Consider the following 12,556-nt stretch of genomic DNA (forward strand, 5'->3'; position numbering starts at 1 on the left):
TATTGGAGGGGCAGAAGGTTGGGCAATCGGTCACCAAAAGGGTTTCTGGCAAAACATTTTGGTAGGTAATTATGACAAAAATAAAACCTAGTTCTTGTTATAATGCATTGTGATTAGGAACTGTGACTTGTGAAGTTTAAGAAAGCAAATCAATTTAACAAGCAGTATTATTTTCCACATACAAAATAGCTGTGTACACTACATAACAGTGCCTAGTGAACATAAGTGTATACTGTGCAAGCTGTCCTACCATAACAATCTGAACTATTAATAAAGTAAAATGGACCATCTGCCTCTGCACATGGAAATATTCTAAAGTGGAATTTGTGAGCAGTGCACATTCTGGCTGTGCGCACTGCCACTAAGCCCCAACTGCCTCACAATGGTGCATTCTCCTGAGGCAATTTATTTCCAGACCAAAGAATGGCCCTGGGGGCCACCATTTACCATACCTGGAAAGCATTTAAAGAGTTTCACTTGAACATCAATAAGAACATAAGAAAAGCCCTACTGGATCAGGCTGAAGGCCTATCTAGACCAGCATCCTGTTTCACACAGTGGCCCACCAGATGCCTCTGGGAAGCCCATAGGCCAGAGCTGAGGGCATGCCCTCTCTCCTACTTTTATTCTCCTGCAACTGGTATTTAGAGGCATTTTACCTCCAAAGTTGGTGGCCTATAGCCCTCAAACTAGTCGCCATTGATAGACCTGTTCTCCATGAATTTATCTAGACCCTTCTTAGAGTCATCCAGGCTGGTGGTAGGGATGTGCACGGAACCACAGAGGCATGGTCCAGCACTGAGGGGAGTGTCGCTTTAAGGGTGGGGGGGTAGTACTTACCCCTCCTGCCGCTCTTCCCCCTCCGGCGCTCGACTTTAAGGTAATGTTTTGGGAGCGGCAGGGTTCTGGCGGCAGCAACGGGCGCGCGCGCACTGTGACAAACACATGCGTGGCGCCAGCTTCTACTTGCTCTGGAGCTTTGCAGCCAACAATGGGGGCAGGGGAGGCAGGGAGGAACCCTGTCGCCCCAAAAACATTACCTTAAAGTCAAGCGCCAGAGGGGGAAGAGCGGCGGGAGGGGTAAGTACTACCCCCCCCACCCTTAAAGCGACGCTTCCCCCCCGCCGGACCGCCGGACTGGCCGAATTCCGGACCGGTCCGGAGGCCTTTTGAATGGCTGTCACCACATCTTGTGGCAGAGAATTACATAGGTTGATTATGTGTTGTGTGAAAAAGTACTTCCTTTTGTCGGTCCTAAATTTTTTGACAATCTGTTTCATGGGATGACCCCTAGTTCTAGTGTTATGTGAGGTGGGGCAGGGATTCTGTCAACTTTCTCCACAGCATCATGTCTGGTATCAACATCATTTTGCAGTTTTGAAAGACGGGCTGGCCCCCAGCAAGGTCACTCGCTTCAGGCACCAAAATACTGGGGCCACTTCTGGCTGCAAGTCATGGAATTAACTGCATAAACGTGCTCTGTTCTGCAGAAGGACCCTAGGCCAGCCAGCTAACTCTGCTTCTGATTTCTTCCACTAGCAAATCTCATTGCTTAGACCACCGGCTTTGGTAATACATATGTTTTCATAAATATCACCAAGCCAGGGAATCAAACATTACATTTTTGGGCTCATTACAACAGGAACTGAAGCTGTTGCAGTTTGTTTCCAGTTTAGGCAAATAACGCTTCAGTGATCAGTTTGGCAACCAATTCAGTTCCAGTTCACTTGAGAATATTTAAATAAGATGCATTTATAATGTTTATTTTCAAAGTGGGGTGGAGGTCGAAAACAATTGAATCTCTAGGCTCTAGCTAGCCACAATACAGCCTTTTTTTGGCCACAGCCTTAGAAAAGACCATGAATCGCAGAGCCACTTGAAGACCTAAAAGGGAATTTGGAGGATCCAAAGCAGAAGCCATCCTGGAAGACAAGGTAGCTGGTTCCCTATGGAGTGAAGAGCATTTTGTGCAGCCTGACTCCTCCCCCACCAGAGCCCCACAGGAGAGGGCAGGGCAGGGCAGATCTGGTCTGACAGGCATGGCAGATAGCCACAGAGTTCCAACACAATAGCAGGGAGACTTCTGACAGTTCTGTCCAGTTGGAGGTTCCCTGCTGTAGTGATGAAACTCCCTCTGACAATGTCCAACAGAGGGCATGTTGGTGTCTGGCATGTCTGTCAGACTGACCCAGCTGCACAGTTCTCATCATTTGGCACAGACACCCAATATGTCCTATGTTGTTGCCTGTCTGGTACTGTTGCCATAGGTGCAGCAAGGGGTGTGCATGCTAATGATGCTTAACAAGCACCCAGCCTCCCTCAGCAAGGCATCAGCCACAATGATGCAGGCGGGGGAGAGGCTGCATTATTTTGATGGCAATGTACAAACTTTAGCTGTTCTTTCTTGTTTTGTTCAGGGCACTGCATGGGTGGAACTACCATTAGGCAAGGGGAGGCAGTTGCCTGGGAGCCCCCCAGAGACCCCTCACATGACTCCCCATTGCCCCCTGCCCAGCCCCAGGTCCCCTCAGCCACTTGCCCTGTTCGCCCTCCTCTCTCCTGCCTGCCCTCCTGGCCGCAATCTAAGCAGGGGACAAGCTACCTGCGAAGAGCTCCTTTTCTCCCCGCCTGAACTGGAGTAGGCCTGCAGGCCCCAAGCAAGCAAGCAAGCAAGGAGCCAGGCAGGCATGCAGAGTGGCCCCTACAGCTCTCTGCAGCAGACCCCCAGCCCAGCCCAGCCCAGCATTTGCCAGGTAGGATGTGAACTCCTTTTTGTGGTTCCCCCCCCATATAGAGGGATCTGCTTGCCATAGGGCTTTGATATGGGGTGCGGGAGACTGAGAAGTCTCTGAATATTTACTATAAAACAGCTTGGAAAATTTGCTGTCTTAAAAAAAAAAACCTGTCTAAAAAGTCCTATAAGTGGCTTGTTTCATGGCAGAAAATTATAAACACTTCTGGAACAAACAATATTATATTTATTTATTCATTCATTCATTTATAAATGCACTTATGTTCAGGTTGTTTTGCAACCCAGATGGTCTGAGTGAGAACTGTGAAGCATGTGCTGTGCTCCTGTTTTATTTTATTTTTCTAGTGTGTGAACTGCTCCCCAATAACTTGCAGGGACTTCAGGGTAAATCTGGCCAACATGTGAATGCAGCACCTCCATTCCAGAGGAGAAGTGTGTTAAAGAGCTTTAAAAGCCTCCTGTGAAAAACCTCCTGGTATCAAACTTTACTGAATTTCTTCAAAATTCTGAGAAAACATACACAGGCTCACCCTGCATGGTTGAAAGTCTCCTTTGCTAACCTGCAGCGAGGGTCCCATTTTAATAATTAGCATTGCTAGTGTGTTCTAGGCATTAAAAGTAGCACAAATATATAGTACTCAGTGTCTATCACTCTATATTGTGAAGTGTGTGTGTGTGTGTGTGTGTGTGTATTCAGTGAAATGTATTTCCAGGCAGCATGCTTATTTTGAAATATCAGACTTGAATCCTTTTGCGGGGGGCTGGGGTGTGCAGAGGCCCTGGACTTTGAGGGGGGGGCCATTTTAAAATCTCATCTCTGGGCCCACTCCAGCCTTGCTACGCCCCTGGGGCACTGGACATGTGTTGTAACCCCTCTACTTACAAAGTGATACATGTAATATTGCTCACATCTTTATCTTTTGTGTTTGTTTCCTGTGCTCACATTTCCTTGGTGTGACCAATTAACTCTGCCCCACATAGTATGCCTAAGTTGTATTTCCAGAAGGAAGTGTTTACCCCAGTCTTCTTGGGCTGTGTTTCCCTTCAAAATTACCTCAGTTGCCTTTTTGACTCACTGGGGGAAAGACACAGGCTACCTATGGGGAGAAAATGATGTGATTTTGAGAGACCAGCCAGCAAGGTAAGAGTTACAGATCCTTTCTCTGCTGGCCATGCCCCCACTCCAAACTGCAGCCTTCAGCAGCTGCTTTTCACAGGGCGGGGGGTGGGGGAGCATTAGGAGAGAGTTGCACAGAATTCAGCATAATGCGTACTTAAACTGAGCAGGAAGGTTATGTTTTAATATGGGGTCTGGGAATCATTCAGTCATGCTATCCCCCAACCTGTCCAGTTAGGAACAGTTTTATCATGTGATCTGCTATTTGTGTACACACAGCCTTAGATATTTTTGCACCTGAATCAGAAAAATCAAATATACTTCTCATGTTCTGGACTAGAAATCTCTGTTTTTAAATGATGCAAATAGAAGGATGTTGAAGGCAGAAAAAGGATGTTTTATCTGCAATTGGTTGCTCAAAACAACTCTTAAAACAAGCCCTGGTCAGCCTACTGTTGCTACTTCCATTTTGCCAAGCCAGGAAAAGGTGATAGCATGAGCACTTCCTAACTGCTAGGCTACCTCCAGCATATAGTCTCCCATCACCTCTGGAAAGTCACCCTGAAGTAAGAACCAACACTGGAAGTGGGAGACAGGAGAAGAAAAGGAATGCCAAGAAGCTGGCGCCTAGACCTTTCACATGGGTGCTGCTTGAAACAGGTTCCATACACCTGGTTATCACGGGGGATTAAGTTCCTGTACTAAACTATTCCTCATAAAAAGGCACTTGTGAATTCCTCTTACTGAAGGAAACTTTAAATATCCTTAAGTATATGCCACAGTAAGTTGATGGGGAAATGTCAATCTTTTGGCACCAGAGACAATATATTAAAATGTTGCTTTCCTAGTAATACATGGAATTGGAAGATATTTTGAAAGCAGTGCCATCAGAAAAGCAGTCAGTAATAAGGAACAGAACTCCATGATGTGCCAAATTTTCCCACCAACACTACCAGGATGCCCATTGGGAACAAATGCAGGACTGAACACTGCTCTGGCACTTCCTTCCCCCATCATTACTCAACTGATATCCAGCTTGCAGTGGGTACAACCTTTTCTAGAATTGCTGTTTCCACAACTAGGTCTTGCAAGGACAGAATTCCCCCCTTGCTGAGGTAAGCAGCGGGTTTGGTGGGAGCTACAGGAGGTCAGAAGCCACTGGAGAACCGGGCCACCTGCAAATCTCATTCAGAAATGGCATTCTGGAATGTCCTGCAACACTTTTACTGGCTGAATTCAGACAAAACATGAAACCAGAGGTTGGTGAACCCACGGTTTCAATCTTAAACTGTAAACTGCACTGCAGATGTTCTTCCAACCATGGTCCGCCAACCTCCAGTTCCAGGAGAGGGGAGCCGCTCCCTGCTGCTTGGCTGCTGACACCTATCTCAGCAAGCTCCACAGCCAGACTGTGGGCAAAGCACCAGCATGTCTGCGATTGGCCACAATCTTGAATGGGGCATGCCAAGTGCGATCTTGTATTTTCAGAGCTGTCCATCCACCCTTCTTATAGAAATGGCATTAAAATCCCTTTAAATGCCATGCCATGCCATGGCATGCTAGCATTTCTTCAGACAGTAATGGCACCACCACCCTCCAAAGAGCCCTACACCTAAATAGACCTGCACAAGCATGATTTTGTTTGGGGGGGGGGTGTCTGGAGGGGTTAATATTTCCCTGTTACTCAGGAAAGGGAAGGGAACATGAAGAGTTCCTAGGAGGCGATTTGTATATGAGGGAGAGCAAAGGATCCTGGGAGTGTCTGCCCCACTGTGATCTAGGATGCTCTTGCGAGGGATCACCCCATCAAAGCAGTCCATGCAGACCACTTGCTGCTTGTGGGTTCTCCCTCTTATTAGAGGGCCAGTCTACTGGGGAAGACCATGGGGATGTGAGCCCTAGGTGTCCTGTCAGACTGCATGCTCACAAGTTGAGCTAACTCAACAACAGAGTCCCCACTTGTGTGAGGCCCCCAACTCTACATGGTAAAAGATAGAAGAGAAGCACTGCAAACCCTCCCCCTTCTTTGTGAAGCCTTGCATCTACCCATAGGAAATTTAAACACTCCATGTGTCAGAGCCTGGCTGCATGCATGGCCAGGGGTGGGGCACTGGGTGCATGGACAGATCTTTTAACCTATTCAAAATTCCTGGGTTCAGTCTAGCACTGCACCATATGCAGATCTGCCAGCCTGGGGAATCATGCAAGAGGGGAGCCCTGATCTCAAGGGACCCCAGGAGAGAGGGGTTGCCATTTCAGGGCACAAACAAGAGTACACATGCCCACATGGGTGGATAGGCTGGCAGGGGGCAAGCTTTGACAGCTACGTGGTGGCCATCACCAAGACAGGGAGAGCAGTCCCTGGGGTACCCGTACCCGTGGCTTTCCTCCATACAGCAACCTGGTTCAATATAGAGCCCCAATGGCCCGACACTTTAATGAGAGAGCAGTCCAAGCGAGAAGGGAACGTTTTGCCATCACACATTATTAGATATTTTGCTCAACAGTTCTCTACGCTGCCCCCTGACAGTTCTTCTCATGAGTTGTGAGGGCATGTCTTCATGGCCTTGCACTCTCTTCAGTGAGCATGGTCTGCCCTGGGACAACATCCATTGTCATCACATATGAGGAATTGCTCCTTTGACTGGAGCAATGCTGATCCTGCTGCCTGGCCCTGCTCATGAGTAAGCCTAGGGACCACCCCCATTTTGCCATGCAGGAAGAAGCATTTTAATGCAAAAGGGAGCACTTTAATGTAAAAGGGGGGAATTGCCTCTCGTCTCCCACTCCCCGCAGCAGCCGCTATGTGACCCCTATCCCGCTGCAGCAACAGCATTTAGAAGTAAAGGGGGGCTTCATCCTCGCCACCCCTACCCTCCTGGCTGCGGTGGTGGGGGCAGAAAATCCTTAGTTATGGGTGGCAAAAGGCTTAATCCGCCCCTGTCCACCAACACATATCTCTTTACAACTTTGATCATTTTTCCATTTTAATTTCCCATTGCTAAGCCTTTTTTGAGATATGTGTGACAATTCATTAAAATAAATACATATTTGGATTTAACATTCCCCATTGTCACAATATTATTCCATACGTGGAGTCCCTGTCAGAACCGAATGACCTCATCTGGTTTGACAAGGCCGTGCATCTTTGACGGTATATTAGAGACAAATGTCATCTATATACAGCAGCTACTCACGTATCTCTTTTGGCTGACATTATTGATGTTTCTTATTACTGGTTCTGGGTGTGTTGGCTAATAGCTACTGCCATCCCTTTGAAAGCAAGATTAAATCATAGAAGGTCACTTGCAGTCAGACTTGACTTTACCAGCAGGTAGCTGTAGGCTTTGCAGAATACAGAACTTTTGCTGCAGCAGTCCATCAAAGAATCATTTCCCTTCCCAATGTACTTCCATGCATGTGCTCTTGTTTTTCCAAAAGAGTAAGTGAAGGTAGGTGAGAACCATAAGTGGCTGGCTAATGAGCAAGGTGAGGCAATGACCTGAGGTGGCACCTCTGCCATGGGGCAGCAAGTGAGGGCATCCTGCCCTGACCCCACTGACTGTGGACATCACCTCACTTCCCTGCCATTTCCTGGCTCTGTGCCAACCACTAGTCTCCCTTTCTTTCCCTTAAAAGCAGCTCCCTCACTTTGGCTGCTGATTGGTACTGGCTTAAATCCCTGTCCCTGGCATGCCCAGAAGATCAGCCACTGGGGGAAAGGGTAGGCAGTGTGCAAGGGAGGTTGCCCTTGCACACTTGTTACTGCCCCAGTATCACACACTTGCACACTTGATACTGCCCCACTTGAAACTTGATACTGCCCCAGCCCCTTGATACTGGTGTCTACGTAAGGGGCTGTGGCCAGATCTCAAGCCAGCACTGGATAGAAGATTTATTGGGGCAGGGAGGCAAGGAATGGCTATGCAATGGAAGCAGTAACAGAGAGCAAGCATAGAGCCTAGTGGTCCTAAGAACAGGACTGAATTGTAGATGCAATGAGAAAGGCCCAGTGAGGACAATCCCATCAGTTGGAATAATGGGAGATACAACAAATCCTAAGGACAGCTGGAGGAGTTACCACCAAGTCTAGAAGATGTAGCTGCAAGGAATGAGGAGCACAGGGTGGCTGAATTCAGACGTAACACGGAACTGGAGTTAAATGGGGCAGAGGTTGGAACTCCATTATGACAAAATTCGTGAAAACACAGTTTCGAGTTGAAAACAACCTGCGGTTTGCCTCACCAACGTCCTATTTGAACCTTCGGTTTGCACAAAGGTTCACCATGGAGTCCTCCAGTTTGGCCGCCAAAACATTACATCCAATCCCAGATACCGCCATAGCCATGGTTTTGTGACCATTTTCAAACCGCAGCAATAGAGATGGTGGTGCAGAACCAACTGGGAATGCAGTGCTGCAGTGCTTTTTGCTGGCTGCCTCTCTGAGCAGTAGCCCACACCTCCTATCCAGCTATGGAGTTGCCTGGCAACAGGGACGTCACCACATCCCATCCCAAGCTTGTCAGCCTGTCAAGCCGCACAGAGACATTCCTTCTTCCAGCTCTGTCCCTGGCTCCCCCACCTGGCAAGCAGAAGGAAAGGGGGTGGGATGACAGGATGGGCACCATACAATGCTTTGCTCCCTAGGAATGAAACAACAATGATGTATGTTCACAACTACAAACACGCCAGGGGAACAAATGGTTAAGGAAGGTACACAGGGTTGGACTTTAAAGGCAGCCCCAAGCAGGGATTCTCAAGCAACCAAGTTCTATTTTTCCCCACAGAAAGGTTGGGGAAGGGGGAACCCTTGTAGAGTTTGTGGTCCCTAGGCTTCTTTCCCCTTGTGTTTTATGGTCCCTAGGCTTACTCACGAGCAGGGCTGGGCAGCAAGATCAGCATTGCTCCAGTCAATGAGTGCACACCCTGCCCCCAAAGCAGCCCATCCAAAAATGGGCTGCTTCGGGGTGTGCACTCATTTGGGAGGGGGGAGGGGATCTGGAAGGAGCCCCCCCCCCGCTGTTCCTCCATGCAGTGGAAGCTGCTTTAAGGTCAAATGGGGAACTTCCTCCCCCACCACAACCCTCCCAGTCCCGCTGCAGCCGCCCCCATTTCGCCGCACAGGCAGTGATTTTTTTACTATAAAAGGGGGGGACTTGCCTCTCATCCCCCATTACCTGCAGCAGCTGCTGTGCAGCCCCCTATCCTGCTGCTCCAGTGGCATTTAGAAGTTAAGGGGGGGCTTCATCCTCGCCACCCCTACCCTCCTCGCTGTGGCAGTGGGGCAGCAAGAAGCTTAATCTCTCACTGCCGCCGCCAGCAGTGGTAGTTTTAAAAGTTTTTTTAAAAAGAAAAAAACATCTCCCCTGCCCCAAGATCTGCCACTCCCCCAGGATTCGCCGCCATAGGCAATTGCCTCTGTTGCCTCTGCGGTAATCTGCCTATGTTGAGGGACGCTGATGATGAGTGAATGGTTGCATCAGCAGACTTGAGACTCTGCCTGTTAGAGTAGAAGCTGCCCTCAACTAGCACACCACAGTGCTGGCAGGTAATTCTAGACTGAATTAACAATGAACCATTGATTTAGAATGCTTCCGTATTGCTATTAATTATTGATAACTATAGGGTTAAACTGGGTTAAATATCCACTCCTTCTCCCCAGGGAACTGTAGTTCTGTGAGGGAGCCAAGGGATCTCTAATAGAATTCTCACCATCGTCACCAAACCACAATTCCTAGAATTATCTAGGGCAAACCATGTGATTTAAACTTGTATGAAGCCAACAGAAGTTTGTAGTCCAGATATACTCTGTAACTCAGTAGTGACCCAAGACTTCAGCACACCTGAAGCCTGTTTGTTTTGTTTGTTTGTTTGTTTGTTTGTTTGTTTGTTTGTTTGTTTGTTTGTTTGTTTGTTTGCAGTCACTGCAACAGCTACAACTGCTTCCCTAGGTACATGCTCAAACACCCACACACCCTCCTCCTGCTTCTTCTGTGTGGCAGCAATACTTGCTGCTACTGCTGCTGCTGCCTATCTCAGCACATATCCATCTACTTCCCTTGTGCACCAATTGCCAATATGAAATAAAGCACCAGCTTAAGTGGTGCAGCAGGGCAATGCTTGACTAACAAGCAGAAGGTTGCCAGTTCAAATCCCCACTGGTATGTTTCCCAGGCTACGGGAAACACCTATATCAGGCAGCAGCAATATAGGAAGATGCTGAAAGGCATCATCTCATACTGTGCAGGAGGAGGCAATGGTAAACCCCTCCTGTATTCTACCAAAGAAAACCACAGGGCTCTGTGGGCGCCAAGAGTTGAAATTGACTTGACAGCACACTTTACCTTTACCTTATGAAATAAAGCAAGCGGAACAGAAAATAGTGAAACAGTAGTTGGTTGCAGGGGGGTGCTCTGCAGAGCAGGGGTAGGCAACATTGGCTCTCCAGATGTTGTTGAACTACTACTGCCATCTTCTCCAGCCACAATTTATTGTGCCTGGAGATGATGGTGTTGACAACTGGAGAACCAATGTTGCCTACTCCTCCTGCTATATCCAGTGTACTCTATGGAAAGGACAGGAGTATTGGACACACTACGGAACACCCCATCATTTCTGCTTCCTTCTTTTCATTACTAACCCAGCAAGGGAAATATAAGGTGCATGCCAGGCTAGGAGAAGGAGGAGAACAATAGATGATATAGATATAGATATAGATATAGATATAGATATAGATATAGATATAGATATAGATATAGATATAGATATAGATATAGATATAGATATATCTCAAAAACCCTGTATCGTGCTTCCATACTTTGCCTTGGTCTTTCAATTCAATATTGGACTGGGGAAGGATACATCCAGGCAGAAATCCAGCAGATGCGACTTAGGTTTTGGGTAGTTTTAAAATATGTTAAATTAATAAATAATAAACTTCCTAAATCGCTTGCTAGAGATGCTTCTGATGAATGTCTGCCTTATGCAGAAGGCATAAGTGGTTCCCCCAAATGCTGCTATTCTATAAATATTTAAGCAGAAATTCAATATTCAGGCCTTGTAGGATATTGGCTTTATTGCTCATCTTAACAATATAAGCACTCCTGTCTGATGTGTATTATCTGTTATGATTAAAATTATGAAATCATTTTTTTCAATTTGAAATCAATCAAATTGATTATGATATTGATTAATGATTCAATATGAAATCAATCATTTCAATTCCACCTCAGTCAATCTTTGGCAAGGTGGCTGCTGTTTCCTTCAGATCTAAGCTGTTTAGGGATCGCCAAAGCTGAAGCTCTTCACATGGGGCATTTCTTCATATCGTTTTAATTAGCTCAACTCAAAGCAGTGGACTAGAGGCTTTGAGATGGGTGACAGATCAAAGATATCAAGCTAGAGATGTTAATCAGAAAATTATATCCACACCGTCACCCTGAACTTTAGTAACCACTGTAGTAAGACTAAATATCATAACAAAAGGGATCGCAAGCAGCTTTTCTTGTACCACTGAATCATAGGAATGAATAGACAAACTGCACACAGTGCTGACATTCAATCTTAATGCCCCTTGTTCTTTTTTCGGTTTTTCAAATTGACTTTCCCTTTGTTGGAGAGAAGTGTGTAGCTGCAGCTTTGGTTGCCTAATTTTAACCTCTAATATGGTTTGCTAAACCACCAAGATCTAGATCCAGGCCAGAAATAGGAGGCAGAGTTATAGTCCTGTGCTTGAGAAGGAGCTGGGCTGCATGCCAACACACATTTGAGATGGGTGGAATTTCTTGCCCCTGTGAAAATGCAGTGCTAAATCTTCCTCCATCTCTCCTCCTCCTTATACACAAGTGGATCTCTCTAGCACACTGGACTGTCATCCAAAACTAACAAGGAGGATGTGTCTCCCAGCAATCTGAGCTTCGGTCGAAAGTTCATGACTTACCCAATCCTATGACAAGTTGGACCAATATTTCTGGAATGATTAGAAAAATATTTGAATGCAATTAACCTTATTGTGCTGTTTCTCTACTAACCTCTAAAACTGCAAGGAGTGCATCCTTCGAATTTTTTTACATCCTATATATGAAGATGATAGCTTTGAACAGTATGACTGGTTTATTTGGTCTGAGGCTTCATAGATTCTTTAACAATCATTTATTTTGCGTCTCCATTTCTACAAATCACTAGCATCTGTATGTGTAGATGATAGATAGATAGATAGATAGATAGTACATACAATCAAATAAATTCATAAAATTTATAAGACATTAAAAATCACTAGCTTGTATTTGATCACTCCCACATGAGACAGACCCTTGCACTTTCTCATAAGGACTTTCACACGGATTCATGAGTAAGCTAATTCAAAAGCTCAACCAATGCAGAATTTTTCACAGGTTGCCTCTTTGTTTTATGATGCCTTGAATGTTTAAGTTCTCCATTTTTTTCATTAGGGGTATTAAGTAAGAGCTGAACTTTGAGTGAATTGTGTATGTTTAGGACTGAGGTGCAGGTATAGCAGCCTGTAATATCAAAAATAGAAACAGCACCCAATGAATATAAACTCTTAAGCAGAGCAAGAATGTCTGCATTTGCTTATTTCTAGGAAAGCTGGAGGACAGAGACAGAAGCAGCACCAAGATATTCAGAGAAATAGGATCCTTTATTACAGAGTTGATTATAATCTATTG

Source organism: Hemicordylus capensis, chromosome 1, assembly GCF_027244095.1.
Source record: "Hemicordylus capensis ecotype Gifberg chromosome 1, rHemCap1.1.pri, whole genome shotgun sequence".
NCBI classification, from domain to species: Eukaryota; Metazoa; Chordata; class Lepidosauria; order Squamata; family Cordylidae; genus Hemicordylus; species Hemicordylus capensis.